At 39.5% G+C, this 6,191-nt stretch overlaps 2 pseudogenes; one reads left to right on the top strand and one right to left on the bottom strand.

Annotated features, from left to right (window-relative positions):
- Positions 1–857: 857 nt before the first annotated feature.
- LOC102847963 lies at positions 858–5,812 on the bottom strand (annotated as a pseudogene).
- A 139-nt stretch (positions 5,813–5,951) lies between these two features.
- LOC102847562 overlaps positions 5,952–6,191 on the top strand; it is a 9,980-nt pseudogene continuing 9,740 nt past the window's right edge.

Raw genomic sequence — 6,191 nt, 5'->3', positions numbered from 1 at the left:
GGAATTCATGAAGCTGCCAAAGCCTTAGACAAATGCCAAGCCCATCTTGGTATGCTTAAATTCAGCTGTAATAAGCCTATCTATCTCAACAGAGGCCCTTTGTGCTGATCAACATGATAAAGGCTGCTAATAAGAAACTAGGGGAGTGGGTAGGCTTCTGCAAAGCTGACTGAGAAGGAAAGCCCCACAAAGTGGTTGGCTGCAGCTGTATAGTTGTTAAGGACAATAGCAAAGAATGTCAGGCCAAGGATGTCATTGAAGAGTATGTCACATACAAGAAATGAAACCAACAAAGAATTTGGCATATTAAAAAGAAGAAATGCCAAGGGAGTTTAACTCTTTTTTATTTTCCACCTCTAGCTCTTTGTACATTTAATTACAATACTTTGATTTGTCTTCCCATGCTGCTTTTTGAAATCTGTTCAGCTCCTTAATTTCCTGATTTCTTCCCTTTGCTTTGGCTTCTTGATACTTACTATATGCAATATGCAAAGTCTCTTCTGACATCCATCTCAGTTTTTTCTTCCTCCTCTGCCTTTGTAACGATCTTTTGCGTTCTTCATGGATGATATTCTTGATATCTTCCCATACCTTATCTGGTCTTCTCTCCAATGCCGTCTGTTCCTGAAATGGTTTTGGGTTTGTTTGTTTTTTTTTTTAAATTCTTAATTTTAAAAAAGAACATAAGGCTGGTCATGCTCAGAGATGAAAAGGTGTCCATCTGAAGGTTGAGTCCAATCATTCTTCTCTTTTCTGGTTTGCTCTTCCTGGTCTGCCACATCCTGAGTCCTCAGCCCCCATCAGTGGTCCTCTGAGGTCCATGGTGCTGCTGTATAACTGGGATCAGATAACAAGTATCACTTGACATTGTCCTCATTAAAGAGATCTTTAAAGTTGTTAAAGAAGTCTGCGTGTACTACCTTCTCCTGGGTAGCCATTTCCATCAGCAGCCAGTGCTGCCTCTGGCCTCGTCCATGTCCATGTAAGGCCCAGCGCCTTCAGGGAACATCTCTCCCATTGCATCTTCTTGGAGATCAGCAGGTCTGGAGCAGCCCCTTCAATGCCTGAGATGGTTTTTAAATTCAGGTGGGACAGACTCAAGGTCAAATTTTGGTTCTTATGGATTTAATGTCTTTTTTTTTGAGGGTTTTTTTTTTTACTTATTAATTTCAATGAAAATTTACAGAGACTTTGGACTTCCATTCATTCATTCTTGCACTTTTCTTCCCCCCCCCCCAATATACTACCCTCTTGGAAAAGTAAAAGAAAAATTATTTCATTGTTTTACAAACCCTCCCCCAGGTCTTCTCCACTATGCAGCCTTTGTTCTGGACTCCTATCATGACAAAAATATCTAATCACATATCCCTTTTAAACAGTTTTCTCTCTCATCTGTTTCAATGCAATATACATTATTGAACCCATCTTTTTCAGTCTCCCCCCAACCCCGATGTCAGTCCTGTTTTACAACAGTGGCACCATGCAGTATTTGTCCTTTTGTGACTGAGATACTTCACTCAGCATAGTGTCCTCCAGGGTCACCCATTTTGAATAATATTGCATGAGTTCCTTGTTTTTCAGTGCAGCATAGTATTCCATTGTGTGAACATACAACAGCTTCTCTATCCATTCATATGTTGATGAACACTTAGGTTGTTTCCACCTCCTTGCTATTGTAAACAAAGCCACAATAAACATGGGTGTGCTTATATCTGCTTGGATGTCAGTTTGGTCTCTCTGGGGTATATTCCCAGTAGTGGAATTGCTGGGTCAAATGGTATCTCTATTTGCAACTTTTTGAGAATGTGCCAAGCCGCCTTCCACAGTGGTTGCACCATTTTCCACTCCCACCAACAGTGAATAAGGGTTCCAGTTTCTCCACATCTTGCCAGCATTTGTTGCTTGCTGTTCTGTTAAATTTTGCTATTCTGACTGGGGTGAGATGATATCTCATAGTTGTTTTAATTTTCATGTCTCTTAGAACTAGGGATTTTGAAGATTTCCTCACGAGCTTGTTAGCCATCTGAATGTCTTCTTTGGTGAAGTGTCTGTTCATAGTCTGTGCCCATTTTTCTATTGGATTATTTACCTTTATCTTGTTATGGTAATTTCATTTTCTTTAGCTTTAGTTTGAACTAGCATATGAGTAGTTGATGGTCTGTGCCACAATCAGCACCTGGCCTTTTTACAGCTGATATTGAGTTTCTCCAATGATTCTTTCCACAAATGTAATCAATCTGATTCCTCTGTAAACTATTACATGAGGTCCATGTGCCTAGTCTATTGTTGTTATGTGCTGTTGAGTCACCTGAGACTCATAGTGACCATATGTACAATAGCCCTGAAAACTGCTCTATCCTGTGCCAACTTTATTGTTTCTGACACACCTACTGCCATTACCCCAGTTACTGAACCAATCCATCTTATTGAGGGTTTTCCTTTCTTGCACTGCCCCTCTACCCTTCCAAGTATGATATCCCTCTCCAAGGACTGGTCCCTCCTAGCCAAATGTCCAAAGTATGTCAGATAAAGCCTCAGAATGCTTGGCTCCAAGGAGCAGCCTGTTTTCACCCTCTCCAGGATGAAGCCGTTTGTTCTTCTGGCAGTCCATGGTATATTCAATACTCTTCTCCAGCACCACAGCCCAAAGACATACATTCTCTTTCTCTATCATCCCTAGTGATTGTCCACAGTATGGCCTGGCTCAGGTGCACCTTAATTTCCAGACTGACAACATTGCTCTTCAGTACTCTGGAGAGGTCTCTGACAGCAGACTTCCCCAATGCAATTAATCTTTTGACTTCCTGGCTGCTATTACCAAGAGTATTGATTATGGAGCCAAGAAAACAAAAGCTGTTTTAACAGTCTCAAACTCTTCACCACCTATCATAATGCTGCCAATTGTCCCAGTGGTGAGAATCTTTGTTTTCTTGATGCTGAGCTTCAATCCATATTGAAGGCTGCAGTCCTTGACCTTCTGCATTGTCTATAGATATTGTTAAATGGATTTTCTTAGACACTGTAGTAAGTTAAATGGATCAATCAATGGTAATTAATCCCTATGAGAATGGTTGTCCACAAAAAACCAATGTGATCAAAACAATTATAAGATATTATCTCACCCCAGTAACAACAGCAAAATTCAACAGAGGAGCAAACAACGAATGCTGGCAAGGTGTGGAGAAACCAGAACCCTTATTCACTGTTGGTGGGAGTGTGAAATGGTGCAACCACTATGCAAGGCAGTGTGGCGCTTTCTCAAAAAGTTGGAAATAGAAATGCCATTTGACCCAGCAACTCCACTACTGGGAATATACCCTAAAGAAATCGTAAGTGTCATTGAAGCAGATAAATGCACACCCATGTTTATTGCGGTTTTGTTCACAATAGCAAAGATTTGGAAACAACCCAAGTGTCCACCAACAAATGAATGGCTAGAGAAGCTGTGGTATATTCACACAATGCAATATTATGCAGCACTGAAAAACAATGAAGTAATAAAATAATAGGTGACCCTGGAGGGCATTATGCTGACTGAAGTATTTCGATCACAAAAGGACTACATAATGCCACTGTTATTAAACAGGATGTGTGGGTTGGGAGAAAACTGAGAAAAGAGGGGATAAATAATGTACATGACATTGAAACAGATGAGGAGTGAACTGTATAAAAGGAATATGATTAGATATTATTTGTGTTACAAGAGTCCAGAATACGGGAGGAAAATGTGCAGCAATGAATAAATGGAAATCCAAGTTCTCTATGAACTTCCATTAAAATATCAATTTTTAAAAAGTGGGAAAAAAATCCCCAACAAATCAATGTGATTTGTGAACTTTCTCTCAAATAGAGTTTAAATGGATTTAAAAACAAAAACCAAAAGAAATAAAAAATTTGATAAAACCAAAATATCTACTAACAATAGAATGGGTAAATCACTTGTGGCTTATGCTTAAAATACTACATAGTAAGAAAAAGAACAAGCTGTTTCTACAATACGATTAAATCTCAGAAACAAGAAGCTGGATACAAAAGATTAAATGTTGTATTTACCTGTAAATGTTGTAAAATTTTGTAAATGTTGTTTTACCTGTAAATGTTAAATTACAGGTAAAACAAAGCAATGGTGATAGAAGCAGAGTAGCAGTTACCTCTGGGAGAAGAGATTGCCTGGAAAGAACAAGCAAGTTACTGTGTATGCCAGGATTGTTCTATATTTTCATGTATGTTCTTTTTTTTTAAAATTTTTATTATTTTTGTGTGCGTGTACCGTCAAATCAGATCTGACTGGTACAGGAGGAGATTGCCCCTCCTTACCCGGCAGAGCATCTGGTGGATTCGAACCGTGCACCTCTGGGATTGTAGTTGCAGCTTCTTGCCACTAGGCCACCAGAGCTCCCCATTCATGTATGTTCTTACAATTTTACATATGCATGTATCATGTATATGTCTCTGTCTCTTTCTCTGTGTGTGTGTGTGTGTGTGTGTGTGTGTGTGTGTGTGTGTTCCATTAAGTGGACTACAACTCACAGCAACCCTGTGGACAACAGATCTAAACCTTACCCTGTCCTGTGCTATCCTCATGATCTCAGACATGCTTGAACCCGTTGTTACAGTCAACGTGTCAATTCATCTCTAGAGTCTTCTTCCTTTCTGATCTTCTTGATCTTCCACTTTTTCCATCATGATAGCTTTTTCCAAGTACTCGCTCCTCCTGACAACGTGCACAAAGTAGGTGAGATGGAGTTTCACTGTTGTTGCCTCTAAGAAACACTCTGGTTGCATTTCCTCCAAGACAGACTTGTTTGTTCTTTTGGCAGCTGATGGGATAGTCATACTCTTTGCCAACACCAGAATTCAGAGATAGCCATTCTCCTTCTGTCATCCTTATTTATTGTCCAACTTTTAAGTAATTGGAAAAGCCATAGCTTGGATCAGACACACCTCCATTTTTAAACTGAACTTATTGCCCTTCAGCACTTCGGAGAGGTCCAAGATCTCTCCAAAAAAGCAAATTTTTCCTTTTTTAAAAAAATTTCTTTACTGCTACTACCATGGTTATTGATTGGGGATGCAGGGTTGACAGCTTCAATCTTTTGTCCATCTGTCATGATGTTACCTATTGATCCATTGATGAATATTGCATCTTCTTGATTTTTAGCATCTTGAAAGCAATAGTCTTTGATCTTCTATAGAAAGTGCTTCAACTCTTCTTTATCTTCGGCAAGAAGAATTGTTTGCTTTTCATAAAGCTGGTGACTGGTGAGTAGTATTCTTTAATTATGATGTCACATTCTTTTTCATATAGTCCAGGTTCTCAAATTATTTGCTTAGCATTATTAATTGATTAAGTATGAAAAAAGCATACAACATTTTCTGATTTTAAACCACGAAGTGGTCTCTTTTTCTGTTCATACAACTGCTTCTTAATTTCTATACAGGCTCCATTAAGTGTTCTGAGATTCCCATTCTTCTCAATGTTAGCTAAAATTAGTTATGAAGGGAGCGCTAGTGGCAAGAAGCTGCACTGCAATCCCAGAAGTACATGGTTCTAATCCACCCGATGTTCTGCTGGAGGAGGGGCAATCTCCTCCTGTACCAGTCAGATCTGATTTAATTGTACACACACACACACACACACACACACACACACACACACACTAATTAGTTATGATTCATACAGTCAGATGCCTACATATAGTCAATAAAACCCAATAAAGTCTCAAATTTATTGAAAGCACTCACAGCTTATATACAGGAACACAACGCCTGTCTTAGGTTGGACACCGCACCTACTGATCTTATCCGTCATGGGCTAACCCAGCTGCTATGGCGGGGTGCCTGTCTTAGGTTGAAACAGGGGCCGGTGTCTCTTACCCGTCTCTGGCTGCTCGGTTTATTAGCCTGTACCATCAAGGATTTTCTTTATCAGCCATTTGTAGTCTTTGATAATGGACTTGTATGGGACGGGAGGCTATGGATTCAACCTGCTGCTTGATAAAGCGTGTAAGTCTCTGTATTGCCCAGGGGCCAAAAGAAACAAGCAAAAGAAAGCCTATTAAGGGCCCCAAAAAAGACTGATTGGTCCTTGACCGTGTCCCCTTAACTTTTAGGCCATAATTGATTGATTATACATTCTTTTGCTTTAAATTTTTTGTCACAATATGCACTAACCCAATTAAAAACTTAGC

This window comes from Elephantulus edwardii, unplaced genomic scaffold, assembly GCF_000299155.1.
Source record: "Elephantulus edwardii isolate Elephantulus edwardi_28Jun2011 unplaced genomic scaffold, EleEdw1.0 scaffold00273, whole genome shotgun sequence".
Lineage (NCBI taxonomy): Eukaryota > Metazoa > Chordata > Mammalia > Macroscelidea > Macroscelididae > Elephantulus > Elephantulus edwardii.
The sequence above is the reverse complement of the archived record's forward strand: the minus strand, read 5'-3'. Positions and strand labels throughout refer to the sequence as shown.